The sequence below is a fragment of the Lissotriton helveticus genome, chromosome 7 (assembly GCF_964261635.1).
Source record: "Lissotriton helveticus chromosome 7, aLisHel1.1, whole genome shotgun sequence".
Taxonomy (NCBI): domain Eukaryota; kingdom Metazoa; phylum Chordata; class Amphibia; order Caudata; family Salamandridae; genus Lissotriton; species Lissotriton helveticus.
Window position 1 is genome coordinate 641,168,335 of NC_136068.1, and position 14,862 is coordinate 641,183,196.

The following is a 14,862-nucleotide window of genomic DNA, read 5'->3' on the forward strand; positions in this document are numbered from 1 at the left end:
ATGTTCCAAGTATTCACGTATGGCGCCCTCAATTTCCTTCACGTTGTCCTTGTTTTGTAGGATGTCACTATTTAATCTCCATCTGCTTGTTGGCTTCTCATTGTGCCTGCCACTAAGCGAAAGTGTGATGTGTGCGTGGTCCGAAATGGTGATTGGTGCTATTTCTGTGTGGTCGATCAGGTGTGTGTGTGCTGGACATCAATATATAGTCTATCCTACTGTAGGAGTTATGCGGGTGTGAGTAGAAGGTGCATTCTCGCGCACTCGGGTACTGTAGTCTCCACGGGTCCGCCAGGTGGAGTTTGGCGCACAGGTCTTTTAGGGTGTTGGTGTTGTGGGAGTCGTGGCTTGTTCTGTGTGGGTGTCTGTCTGTCGCCTGATCTAGTACTTGGTTCATATCTCCTGCAACTAAGAGAAGGTCTTCTTGGGGAACTGCGGATAGCATCGTGTCTACTTCTTGCCAGAACTGTTTGTCTTCTGAGTTCGGACCATATATGTTGGCTACGTGTATCTGTTAATCTCCTCTTGCTAGGCTGGTTAGTAGTATTCTTCCTTCCTCGTCTGTGTGTGTTGTGTTTAGGATCAGGTTGGCTTTCTTACTCACTATGGTAATGACCCCGCGTTTCTTTTGTTTTGCTGGTGAGCAGATTACCTCCTCTATCCATCGTGCCTTCAGATGTTTGGCTTCTTCTTCTGTAAGTTTAGTTTCCTGAAGTACATAGATGTCCCCTTTTATCTTGGGTAAGTGATCTAGCACCTTCCTTCGTTTGATTGGGTGGTTGAGGCCCTTGACATTCATGGACACTACTTTGAGGCTTGTGGCTAGTTTGGCTTGCGTTGTCGTGGTCATGGTGGCTTTGAAGTTTCGCTGAGCATCAGTGGTTTCATTCGGTCTCTGGCTGATGTCGATGTTGGTCTTTGATTGTCTTCTCAAGTTGCCCCCCCTAGTGTGGGGTCTAGGAAGTGGTGTTATAGGTGGGGGAAAAGTATACAAAGAAAGAGATGCAAGTTACGTACTGTACTGTTCGCCCCATTTCCCCCCCTCCGCTTCGTCCTCCCCCCTCCCTCCCTCCCTCCCACCCTCCGCCTTTTGAACTGTGAGCGTGTGACAGCAAGGGTCCTCCCGCTCTCTCCCCTCCCAAGTCTCTGTCTGTTGAGAAGGTGTAGAAGAGTTGTCCCTTGTGCCTTGCATATTGGGCGGCCTCGCTTAGTTCAATGTCAGTTGTTCGGTATAGATAAGGGATGTGGCTGCTTGTTACTTTCCGTCGCTGATGATCCCCCTCTACTGCTCGCTGTGTGGGTTGGTTATATTTCCGCACTCTTCTGCTGTTAGGTACTCAATCGTTCCTTGAGGTAGATACGGTTGTCAATGTGTACTGCACACACAGTGCATTGCTTGAGGTAGATGTGGTTGCTTTGTCTTACCTCCGTTGAGGTGGGTGTGGTTGGTTGGAGTAGTTGGTGGTGGTTCGTTCTTGTTGTGCAGTGGTCTTGTTTGTCATTGGGGTTTGTTCCATATACCGCTTGCCTACTCTCCCCCTCCTTCCGCAGCATCCGATGACGCTCTTCGTTTCGCTCCTGGGCCATGTTGGTCCATCTCCTCTAGGTCTGGACCGTTCAGGTATCTCCTTAGATTGTTAGGGTCCTCAAAGAGTCTGCTGCCCTTTCTGTCTGTTATTTTCATCTTGGAGTGGCCAGCGAAGGTGAAAGTGATATTGTTCCTGCGCATTTGATCGCGCAGGGCTAAGAACCCCTTTCTTACCTCCACCGTGAGTTTGGAGTAGTCTTGTGTAATTGTTATTTTCTGGCCGTTGATTAGTAGCGGCAGGCCCTTCCTCGCCACTGCGAAGATTGCATCTGTTTGGTTTGCGCGTAGAGGTTTACAGATTATTGGTCTTGGGGTGTTGCTGTTCGTGGTCTTCCTAGCTGGGATGCGGTATGCTTTCTCGATCTCAAAGGGTTTGTCGAATTTGAGGCCCGTGAGTTGGGGTATTATGTTCTCTAGCATGAGAGCGCATGCTCCCGGGGTATCTTCCTCTCCTTCCGGGACTCCCAGTAGTCTGACATTCCCTTTCCGGCTTTTGTCGTCTTGTTCCGCCATTAGCCTTTGCAGGGCTGTAGTCCTTCTAATTGCTATGCCCAGGTCTTTGTGCATTATCCCTGTGCGGTCTTCGAGGTTGCTCACTCTTTTCTCCGCTTCATATATCCTTCCATTTGCCCTGCTTTGCTCTGCCCTTATGGCAATCAGCTCCATTTGAATATTGTCCACCGTTTTCTTCGTGGCTTTAGTTAGGTCGTTGCCTTCTGTAATTTTCTTCAGGAGTGTGTCGAGCGTTATCGTTTCGCCGCTTGGGCCGTTTTTGCTTTTGCCTGGGGAGTCTGGGTATTCGTTCCTGCTCTTCTTCGGGTCGTTCGAGATCTTCTTCTCGTCCTTCCCTGCCATGGTTTCGAAGCCCCTTCTGATTTGGTGGGTCGGGAGTCTGCCTTCCCTTTGTTGCTCTTTGGTTGGTTCCACCCTTGGGTCTTTAGTTGCTTTAGTGATGTTGCTTCTCGGTGGTGGGGGAGTCTCCTCCCTAAATCTGCACGGCCACTTGATGGTCCGAGTCCTGGTCTTCGCCCCCGCCAGTCTACTGCGTCTACTGCGTCTGATCTACCCTGGCGTAGGCCTGTGTTGTCGCTCCTTGCCCTTGGCGTGCCGTTTTATGTAGTTTCCCCGTTGCGTCGGCTTGTGGTTTCCTTAATACCTCTGGTGTCGCGTCTCCCTTCGTGACAGAGGCCTCCGTCGCTCTCTCGCTTGTTTCTTTTTGCCTGTACCGCTCCTTGGTTTCGAGCAGCTGGGCTGTGTCGTTAGGTTGCTCGTACAGTGTTGTGCTCTCTGCTACCGTTGCCTGCACTGAGATGGCCGCCGCACTAGGATGGCCGCCAGCTTGTGTCGTGGCTCGCTGCCCGGAGGTCGCTTGCTCGCTTTCCCCTCACTGTTCTGGGGCGTTCTGAGCCTGAGTCTCTTGCTACAACTGGCCTTGACTCCTCGGTACTAGCTTCTCCTCGCTGCTTTGGTGCCGTTCTGCAGGCCGCTTCCGTCGCCTTGCCTACTCCAAAATGGCTGCCGGTGGCCTCTTGGTCTCCGCTATAGGTGGGTGGCTTTTAAAAAAAAAATTTTTTACCTTCTTAAGTTGCTGCCGGTTCCGCTTGGTGTTGTTATGCTGGCAGCTAACCTGACTGCTGCGCTCTTGCTTCTGCGCACCTGCTTGCGCACCTGCTTGCGGTAGCGAGTCGCTTCAGTGACTCGGTTGCCTTGCCTGCTTCAAGATGGCCACATCAGCCGCCTTGCCTACACCAAGATGGCCGCCGGTACCGTTTCTTGCTGTTTGTTTGTTATGCTATCAGCTGCGCCTTACCGCTGCGCACTTACTTGTGGTGGCTCAATAGGGCCTATGTCCTGGCTTCGCTTTATTGGGCTGATCTATTTATTCTGTGTCTCCTTGCTCGAACTCGGTTGCTTGCCTGCTTCCAAATGGTCGCTTTCGGCACCTCTGCCTGTAGTAAGATGGCTGCTGGCGCTGATTTGGTATTCGCTGCAAGTGGGTAGCTTCGTTGACCCCCCGCAGTTCGCGCCAGTGCTGCCAATTGTCTGTTATGCTGCCGGTTGCGCTTTTGTTGCTGCGCGCTTACTTGCGGTTGTGAGCTCCCCCCTGGTGCCGCTACAGGATCGCAATGCCTTCCCACTTGCCTTCCCGTTTGACTCCCCGCATGTGTTCAGTCAGGGTTTTAAGATGGCCGCTCTTTTGCTTGTTCAGCTCCGGTTTCGGTTCTCGTGCTCCCGCCGAGTTTACACACTGCACACCTCTCGTGTGATGCCTCCTTCTTCTGTGGCCTTCTGGGTGTTTGGTGGAGCCTGGGGGCGCCTGAGGTGCCTCGCTGGTGGACGCCTGCTGCTTTTTCGTCTCTCCCCTGCCTCCTCACTCATGCCGCCATCTTGGGGTGCACTTCGCTGCCACTCCACCACCGGTTTTTGCCTCTAACTCTTCAGTTATATCCTCTTAGGGTCTGTCGGGTGGTCGATTAGGTGCCCCTTGGCTTCATACACCTCCTCAGCCGCTTTCACCTCCTTTGGTGAGTTTCCTCCTTTGTTGCTCGCCGTTGGTTCAACTTGGGGGTCGGGAGCTCCGGACTTAGGTCCGCTGCCTCCTTGCCATCCAAGCCACGCCCCCAGTAAATAGTCTTTTAAAGACCTGTTAAGTACTCGGCTGCGGCTGCAATTAGATGCTCGCCAGTCCGCAAAGCTGTCTCCGCCCGTGCTGACACATACGATGGGGGGGGCTGAATCCCCGTGAGCCCAATGGGTGTTGCGCGCCTGCTCACACTTCCCACTCTCTCCTTTCACAGATAACTTGTCGTTGTTTCAGAAAACAAGCTTGTTTGCTCACCTTGTGCCATTGGCTTGATTCAAAGAGGGTGCACTACATGTCGAAGCAGTCTTTTCAGACGTTGTTACAATGTCCACGCATCATTGCAGAATACACGAACATAGAGCTTTGTAGTTTTTTTTGGGGGGGTGACGCCAATTTGTGAAACACAGGCATTAAGATAAAAAGGAAGTTAACATTGTGTGTAATTTTTTAATCAAAGGAGAGAGGAAGTGAGAGAGTAACTGTAAAGAATATTCGCAGCTCAACTTTTTGTCACCAGTATGTTTTTCACTACGTGTCGGGACATAATGCACCCTGAAGCTCTACATATAAAAGATAGTAAAATAAAGATGTTATGATTGATAGTTGTTACTATCTTAATGTGGAGTTGAATAACATCGCCCCATCGCACACGTTCCTTCTCACATTTCAAATAACTATTTGTATATTTTATATTCCGGACGTTTGAGCAATTATAAAAACATTACTGCTATTGAAAAATAAATATATACATGTAATTTGATACACTATATAGGACTGGGTTCGTCTAAATCGCTGCGTCGCTTTTTTGTATTCAGTGTGGTACAGCCCTTCGACTCCGTCTGATGCGCCCCAGGACTCACTGCTCACCTTTTCGTGGATAGGACACCTTCTACATCATGTAGTCCCGATCTGCCACCAAGAAATCTGACATATGGTGCCGAGTGTTGATATCGGTATGGCTAACGACATACTCGTGCTCCCATCATCATCATCGCAGGTTCTTCACCCATTCAGTGCTTTGGGTACTACTAACTCAGTGACCAAAGAGGGCAGGTACGTGGTAGTGGGCCCCCTTGTTCGGTAGTTTGGGCCTACATGAGGCGTCCGAAGCACTAAGACGGAGCATTACAGCGCTTGCGATGGGAGAAACTCTAAAATGGCGTAGAGCACATGCACCCCGTCTTTTTTATAGGTAGGGTCACGTGTGTTGTGACGCATGTGCTGGATGGGTGTGGTGTGGGTGTATACCAGCCATGAGGGAGTGTGTGTGCCGCTCTGACAACTAGACCTGGAACTAAGAAATCTCTACAATGGAAATCTGGGCCACGTAGTGTTGTTGTATTTTCCTGGTAGGGTAAGCGGAGTGGGCTGGCCTACATACATCAGTGTTGCACGAGGCTCTGAAGCATGATTCCGGAGCTATGGGCATGATTTCGTTGTGAGCTATATGAAAAATCATGTGATTCGAGTGTCCGTTTTGTAGTGCTGAATTCACCAGGGTTTTAAAAGTAAATCCCGGGGGCAATGTACTTATTTAAAATGGGGGGCCCCGTGGGGCCCCACTGCCCTGGCGACCGCCACCTCCGGGGCTTCTTTTTTTATAAAAATGGGGGACCTAGAGGGGCCCCCAGCCCCGGGGACCGCCACCCCCAAGGCTTTGACAATATGTATGCGGCGGGCTCACAGCCCCACCGCAGCCCTGGGCACCGCCACCCCCCGGGGCACTACATTTTTAAATTGGGGATTCCGTGACGGACCCCCCAGCCCCAGGGACCACCACCCCTCGGGGCTTTTAAATGGTGGGAGGGGGGCCACACAACCCCTCTCCTGGAGACTTGTGGTGGTCCTGGGGACCTCTGCTGTGCACGCGTTGGGTACGCGTACCGTACCCCGTATGCTACCTGGTTTACAAGGTGTCCCGTACGCGTATGCAAGCAAAAAATAGAACAATATTTTTCAGATATTTATCAAGTTTATGTGTTTAGATGTTGGGTGGCTCTAAAAAGAGCCCTTGTGTTTATTGAGAGATTTTAGTACCTACAAGTAAGTACCAATGAAGAGCCTAAAGTTCAAGAGGAAGACTCTGTTCCCTTCATTTGTAAAATGTACACCATCTCTCCTATGGATGCCATGCATATTGAAACGCAGATTGTTGTGGTAAATGGACCCCATTCTATAGTCTCGGAGAAAAGCAGAAACAGATTTATTCACATGTTTCCTAGTTTTTTCAATCTGTGGACAATATTGGTTAGACCAGTTCCATTTCTGCCTTTGGCATATATTAGAATAGACAAAGGCAGTTTGAGGGAAAAGTACCATCAATTCTCCAAAGGTGTCCTTCATAAGCATTTCCAGACCTACCCCAGTCAATGTGCCTAGGTCATTGCCACCATAGTGCACAATTATGAGGTCAGGGTGTTGGAGATGTAAAAAGGATTTAACCAATGGCATCAATTGCTGCCATTTTAACCCTCTCTGTCCAATCTATTTAATGTCTACATTTGGTAAACCTAAGTCTTTGTGAATTCCCTTCTGTTCTGCGTACCTTTGGCTCCAGAAAATATAGCTGTGTCCCACAATCCACACTCTAAGCATGTTGAAGAGAGGTCTGGATGCACTCAGATGGTCTCTGAAAATGAAATTGCAGTTTGAAAACTAAGATTTTTCTAAAATGATGGATAAGATGCCGTTTTGAAAAAAGATAAGAAATGATTTGTTGTTTGAGAACATTCTACACAGAAAATTAGGGTGCATGTTTCTGTTTTTTAAAAGCATGTTTCTTATTGGTTAGCAAAAACTGATTGAAAGGTACATTACATAAGATAAGCTGGTATGTTGAAAAGTCAAGCATACTTGCTGTTTTGATTAGTAACATTGTGTAATGAACTTTTGACCTGTGTGTTCAGTTAAGTGTTTCCATGGTAACAAGCAGAAGGCAAAATGGGAGTAGGGTTGAAAGTTATATCACTTGGATAGAATTCAAAAGTTCAACCAATAGAAATGTGTGTTTGCTTTTGAATTAATGTGGGAAGAAATGTCTTTTGTTATTTACATGTATATGTGAGTAGTATGAGAGGGAAATCATGCCATTTTCTGGTTTTCTTGAGAACAGTGAAGTATAGAGATTCTGTATAAGAATATCTGCTGTGTGACTGACATTCTTCTTAATCTACAAATCAATTTGAAAGGTGAGATGTTAACTTGTAAGGGGATGTATGTGGTGCATTTTGTTTTTAATAAGAGTAATGTGTTTATCGTTCTAAATTGCAAGGAGTATTTTAGTTGTGTTGAATGACATTCTGAGTTTGTCTGCATTTCGATAACCATTGTGATAAAAGCTTATGGTAAGTTAATATGTTTGGTAAGTCACCTTTGTACAGTAAAGTGCAGTAGTAAAAAATGTAGAATGTGTGCAGTTACTTTTCTAGTTGAAGGGTCGTTCAGCAGCCTGCATCTTCTGGCTGGGCTATGCACCCATGTGCTTTGTTGGGCATAGTGTTTCAAACTTACATGGGTCGTTCAGCACCCTGCATCTTCTGGCTGAATCTGATTTAAATGCTCTGGTTTGTTTTCTTTGGCATAAGGTTTTTGTTAGGGGTATAGGGTTAAATTTCCTAAGTACTTTGGGCTATGCACCCATGTGCTTTGCTGGGTATAGTGTTTAATTGATGTTGTTACAGATCCGTGGTGTAGTGGCCCGGTTGGCGGCAGTTGAAGCACAGCTTAGCCGCTTCTTTTACTCTTCTCAGCAGTGTCTAATTATCTTTCTTTGGAGCCCCATTACAACTCGTGACAGCAAGTGCTTGAGAGTGATAGATGATGCTGGATACGGACGTTTACAGATGACAGATGAAATTGGATGAATGATGGATGGATGGATGTGTGAAAAGGTGGATGAATGATGGATGGATGGACGGATGGATGGATGGAAGGGTGGATGGGTGAAGGATAAATGTATGGATGGAAGGATGAAAGGGTGGATGGATGAAGGATGTATGTAAGGGTGCCGCTCGCTTTGAGGTGTCTTTGCCCTGAGAATCGTTTGCTGCTACAGGAGTAGCTGAGGAGAAGCCTAATCACCTTTGCTGTCCAGTGGGAGGAGGAGACCAACTTCGTGGCCGCAGAGGAGGCGAGAGGCGCGGCCCCGGGACTGCGAGGACCAGCATTCAACACCAACAGCTGGGTCCTCTTCCCGCGTGAGCTGCGCCCCCTCCCAGTGCCACGCCCCCACCAAAACGCTCTTCACCTCTCGCGGCCCCCGCTACGCGGGAGCCGCTCGCTTTGAGGTGTCTTTGCCCTGAGAATCGTTTGCTGCTACAGGAGTAGCTGAGGAGAAGCCTAATCACCTTTGCTGTCCAGTGGGAGGAGGAGACCAACTTCGTGGCCGCAGAGGAGGCGAGAGGCGCGGCCCCGGGACTGCGAGGACCAGCATTCAACACCAACAGCTGGGTCCTCTTCCTGCGTGAGCCGCGCCCCCTCCCAGTGCCACGCCCCCACCAAAACGCTCTTCACCTCTCGGGGCCCCCGCTACGCGGGGGGCGCTCGCTTTGAGGTGTCTTTGCCCTGAGAATCGTTTGCTGCTACAGGAGTAGCTGAGGAGAAGCCTAATCACCTTTGCTGTCCAGTGGGAGGAGGAGACCAACTTCGTGGCCGCAGAGGAGGCGAGAGGCGCGGCCCCGGGACTGCGAGGACCAGCATTCAACACCAACAGCTGGGTCCTCTTCCCGCGTGAGCCGCGCCCCCTCCCAGTGACACGCCCCCTCTCATACAAACAGGAACTTAAGCAAGTCCACTAACGCGCATCGCGGGACGCGCGCGGGTCGCAGCCCGGGGCGAAGCCCGGGCCAAGGGCGGGCCCGTTGTTGCCCGTTAGTGCCCGGTAGAGACCGGTCCGGGCCACCCCCCCTGGTCCCCACTGTCAAAAACCTTAGAAACTATAAAAATTGTTCCATCTCACAGCACACAGTTTTGTCGCATATGTCTACCATGCCTACTAGAACAAGAACTAAAACTAAACCCAAAACCAAAACCGCCCTGGCTGTAGCCCAAATAACTGGACCAATAGACCAATTCATCTCACGGACCAATGAGGTAATTGACCACAGCATCTCCCTCCTTGAACGTAGAGTGCCACTGGACCTCATGAACGCAAAACGCTCGTCCTTGGGCCTTCTAGCAACCGCAGTTTCCCCTATCCGGCAATCTTTACCTACCTCTTCCCTTCCCATGTCTGTGACTGTTGCTGACATCAATACAGTCCCGTGTATAGTTGACCTATCTGTAACTCAATCTGAGTCTGATTCACCATCATCAGATGATTTAGAGGCAACTCCCGACCTAGTAGCCTGTCAAACACTCGAAGGTTCAGTCACTAACATAGACATCTATCTTCGAGGAGTAAGGGAAGGAGCCATCCCCAAACAAGGTAGTACAAACTCTTTTGATAACGCAGTAGCTCCTGTCATTCCTACAGGATATGAGAGGGAGCCTGGGAGGGATCAACTTAACCAGTCAACACAATTTGCACAACCAACAACAACAACTCTAACAGAAACCAACCTCTTACTCCCCACTATCCTCATCGAGGATACGGATAACCTTTATAAAACCTGTAAAACCACGTCTCACATACTAACCTCAATCAAAGACCTACTTTCTCAGCAGTTGAAACCCATACAAATCAGTATAAGGAATTTGGCAGCCCAATTGGCAATTTTATCTTCCACACACCTCAATACAAATTCACATCCAGCTAAGCAAGGGTCAAGAAACGTTATTCAGCCCTCAAAAGCATCTCTCCAACCACAACCATCCATAGCAATAAAAGAATCAGTCCCGACCATTCCACTAACCCATAACCCGAAACAAAACGTCCCAATGCAAAACCCCAAAAATGCAATGCCTAGTGTACAAAAGGCCAAAACAACCACAGTGCTGCCCTAACACACGCCCAGAACAGGTTTGGCAAAACCAGGAACATCAGGGAACACACCAGGCAACGTAACCACAAGTCATACTATAAATAAATCGACACCCATACTTTCCAAGTCAACGGCCTTACCCCAGCTGTTATCTAAAAAGACCCCAAAAAAGACACCAGGAGTTAGGCGTCCAGTTCATCTGCCACCAGAGGCTACCCCTTATACAATCATCCTCACTGGTGTACCTGAACTAACGGAAGGTATGTCAGAAACCGCTTGGTCACTCAAAAATAAGGTCATACAGTGGCTGAGTATCAATAGGCCTTTAGAACCTCACCACTCTGGAGGGATCTCTACAGTCCGCAGAGTAGCATGGGTAGGTGAAGTACCTAAGTCGACCCACGGTGACTGTATCATAGTAACATGCAGAGATCCTTCCACCGTGGAATACATTTGTTCCTGGCCCTCACTAGAGAAAAAAGGTGGAATAGATGCCCAACACCTTTCATTTTTCTATCCGCCATTGAACTCACATCATTATATCCCAACCTGGAATTGGCACCATCCTCAAGAAGATCAATGGAAACAGGTGGGCTATACCTATGGCTATGAAACCAGAAACAGATCCAGAGACTGGCAAAGGCAACCCTGGCAAGGCAGACCCTTTCACTCACAGGAGGGCTGGCAGGGTCTTCCAACAAGAAACCGCTTTGACTGCCTAGAGATGGTGGATTGACCGTTTAGGTCCCAACCAAAAAGTAAAAACATTAACACCACGCCCTCACCAGCAAACTCTAGACACCAGCTACTCTCACCTAAAACCGGCACTCAAGCAAAACAAATTTTGCCTACCTATACAAACTCTAAGCCAGCGACCATGGTTGACATCTTTCCAACTTCAACTAGTGGTGCGACGACTAGAGTTCCCGCCTTTCCTAGGGACAGGACCGATCCGAACTTCCAACAGCCAAACGAACCGAGAGGTGCCACCAACCCTCCTCTGATCTTGACAGTGATCCCGACAGCGAGTTCTTTGAGGGAACCCCCCGTTCCGCACGTTACCCCTGATCCCAACAAACTGAATCTTTCCATTATATACTGGAACGTTGCAGGACTGTCCTCCAAAATAACATCAGAGTCATGGTCTGATACAGCAAGGGAACATCAGATTCTCTGCCTCCAAGAAACATGGTGCATAACCCCAAAACATCTAATGGGATACAAAACCTTTTTCACTCCAGCAATCCAGGGAGCCATGGGCAGGCCAAAGGGGGGTCTCATGATCTACGTTGCCAACACTTTCCCCTGCATATCCACAAAAATGATAAAAGAATCCTCGACTTACCAAATTATGCAGACACACTTTACAAACGACTGTACTTATATTTTCATCAACTATTACAATAACTCAGGTACATTGGACTGTCTGTCAACCCTAGCAGAGATTGCTACATTCTTAACAACTCTGCAAAATGACTCTAACCAAAACACAGCACACCTAATATGGGGTGGTGACTTTAACCTCCCACTGTGTCTCAACCACAAAAGAGGAATCTGTGGGTTGCAAAATGAACTAGGCAGCCCCATGCCCCACTTTGCCCACTGGACGTGTGGAAACAAACTAAATGAGATCATATTCTCTTTAGATCTGGATTTTGCTAATGAACTAGTAGACCCACAGCAAGATTTTCTGCCAACTTTTCATGGAAGAGGCTTCCTAACAACCATAGACTACATATTGTCCTCCCATTCACTCAAGGGGCAAATAACAAACTTAGTAACTGGGACAAATGTAACGAGCGACCACTACCCACTCAGTCTAAGAATCACCTCAAAACTGGTAAATTCACATCCTGTAGAATCAAGTCTTTTAAATCAGCACGTACTAACTATGAATAAACTAAACGGCTACACGGTCAAATGGGCCAAGATTGACCCGGTGGAGACGACAGAGAGGATCCTTGAAAAATCTAAGCCTTGGATACTGGAATGCATGTCCTTAGAGTCGACACCCCAAACAATTGTTAATAGCTTTCACAATATCCAAGAAATAATCAGCAATGAACTCTTTGTCAAGCAAAAGAACAAAAAATCCTCTACCACGAGATGGTTCGATGTAGCTTGTCGGAAGGCTCTTTCAACCTTAAAAGAAGCCTTACATAGACCTATAAGAGACCATGTGGAAATCTCTAATCTAAGAAAGTTATACAACTTAGCCAGAAGGGAACGTAAAAAACAAATCAAACAAGATCTATGGTCACAACTGCATGACAGCAGCCAAAGGAAGGATAGTGCCCTATTTTGGCAAGTTATAAGATCTCCTTTTTTGGCTGACATCACTGAAGGTCAACACCTAGATGTGGCAGTAACTGAAGAAGACTGGGTCACGCACTTTTCCAACATTTTCGGTCCATCTACCGAACTTGCAGCAGATATCGGTCCAGAAGCAAGTGAAGTCCATAAATCAAAGAATAACACCTACCCGATAATCACTCATTTCCATCTTAGCGAAGTTATCAAAGCAATCAAGGCATCGAAACCAGGCAAGGCTCCGGGCCCCGATGGAGTTCCAATGGACATCTTCCTCCATAATATAGAACTTTGGTCACCGATAATCACTCGGGTTATGGCAGCAGTAACCTCGGTAGGGCTCTTTCAGTCATGGTCGACATCAACCCTTTTACCCATCTTCAAAAAAGGCGACCGCAACGACCCAGCCTGTTACAGGCCAATCTCCCTTCTGGATTCCATGGGTAAAATTGCAGGTCGTGTGCTCCTGGACCGTTTACAATCTTGGGCCCAGGAAAACAACATCATTACCGACCTGCAATACGGTTTCCAGAAGGGGCTTGGGACCGTGGAACAGGCCCTCAACCTCGCCCTCCTGGCTGGGAAATATGTTGGCGCCAAAGGAGGTAACATCTTCCTCGTCTATGTCGACCTTAGTGCGGCATTTGACTGCGTCCAACATGGAAAACTCTGGGAAATACTCAGTGACCTTGGAGTGGATCCCCCATTAATAGTCTTCTTACGTGAACTCTATTCAAATGCCTCAGGGCGAGTAAGATTTGGTACGAACGGTAAGCTGTCCCGCTCATTTCCAATAACAAAGGGAGTAAGGCAGGGGTGTGTACTGGCTCCCTTCCTGTTCAACCTTTACACCAATGGACTAGAGCAGGCCATGCTGGAAGGGAGCCAGGATCTACCCCAGATAAACCACCGTCCGATACCTACACTGCTATACGCCGATGATTCAGTCATCTTAGCCCGTACTTTGAATCAACTTCAGAACCAAATTAACAAATACGGCAGCTTTATGGACACACTTGGCCTCAAAATTAATATAAAGAAAACCTTTACAATGCACATTGGCCCCAGGGTTAAAAACCATAGACCGATAATGGTGGATAACACTAAGCTGGAAAAAACCTCAGTTTATCCCTACCTAGGAATTCTGGTGGACGACGCGTTAAATTGGCGTCAAGCCATTGCCGCCAGAAACCTTCATTTCCGTCGCGCAACATCGGCCCTGATCTCTTTTTTGAGGAAAATGGGGAAACCCGCGCCACCTGAACTTTTGAAAATATACTACGCCAAGTGCCACAGTGTGGCTACTTATGGTGCAGGCGTATGGGGTTATGGTCATACAGACCACCTACAAGTAACGGAGAATGGCTTCATTAAATATGTTTTAGCCCGCCCGCAAAGCTCCCCGATCCTTGCTTCACATTGTGAGCTCGGCATGGAATATATCACTGACACTATTCGCTCTCAACCTATCTTACTGTGGCAACGTATATGGACCAAACCTGAGTGTCACTTAACCCGTTCCCTCATCACAGACTGTCTAGCTTTGTGTAACTGGCACAAGATCCCATGGCTGACTTACGTATGGAACTTTTTTAATGACCTTGGTTGTAAGTCCTATTTTGAAGATCCTGCTACGATCGAAGATATCTCCAGGAAACACCTAAAAACAATGTGCTTGGCACACCTGAGAGAGCTCCGAAACCAAGCTGAGATTATAAAATCTTCAAATGAACAAATCTGTGCAATACAATCTGTTAAAGGCATCCAACCATACTTTTCCTATTTTTTGTCAAACCATGAGAAATTCTTATTAACAAGATTCCGTTTTAACACGTTTTTTCGTTTAGTCTCTTTTCCGGAAATTCAAAATTGGTCCCGCAAGCTGATGAACTGTCCATGCGACGGAATTTCTTCACAGACAACGATCCACGTCACTCTGTTCTGCAAATATTACAAATCTCCACGTAAAACTTGGATCATCCCACTTCTTCGATCCAGTGGTCATAGACAGTGCTACTCTGCATTCCTTTATCTGCAGTCTTTCAACACACCACACAAAGCTAAATTCATAGTGACTTTTCTTAAAGCGACTATTACACTACGCCAAAAACTTTTAAACTAATTAGAAACATTTTAAATTGTAACTTTCTGCCAAGCATCTCTTTTTAACCTTGCTTTTCTTCAAATTTATGCTTGTGTTGAAAACTTTTCTATGTACTTTTTATGATTATACAATTGATAATCGAATAAAAGTTATTGAACTGAACTGTATGTAAGGATGGAAGGATGAAAGGATGGATGAATGAAGGATAGATTGATGGAAGGATGCAAGGCTGTATGGATGAAGGATGATGGATGTGTGAAAGGGTGGGAGGATGTATGATGGATGAAAGGGTGGATGGATGAAGGATGTATGTATGGATGTGTGAAAGGGTGGGTGGATGAATGATGGATGGATG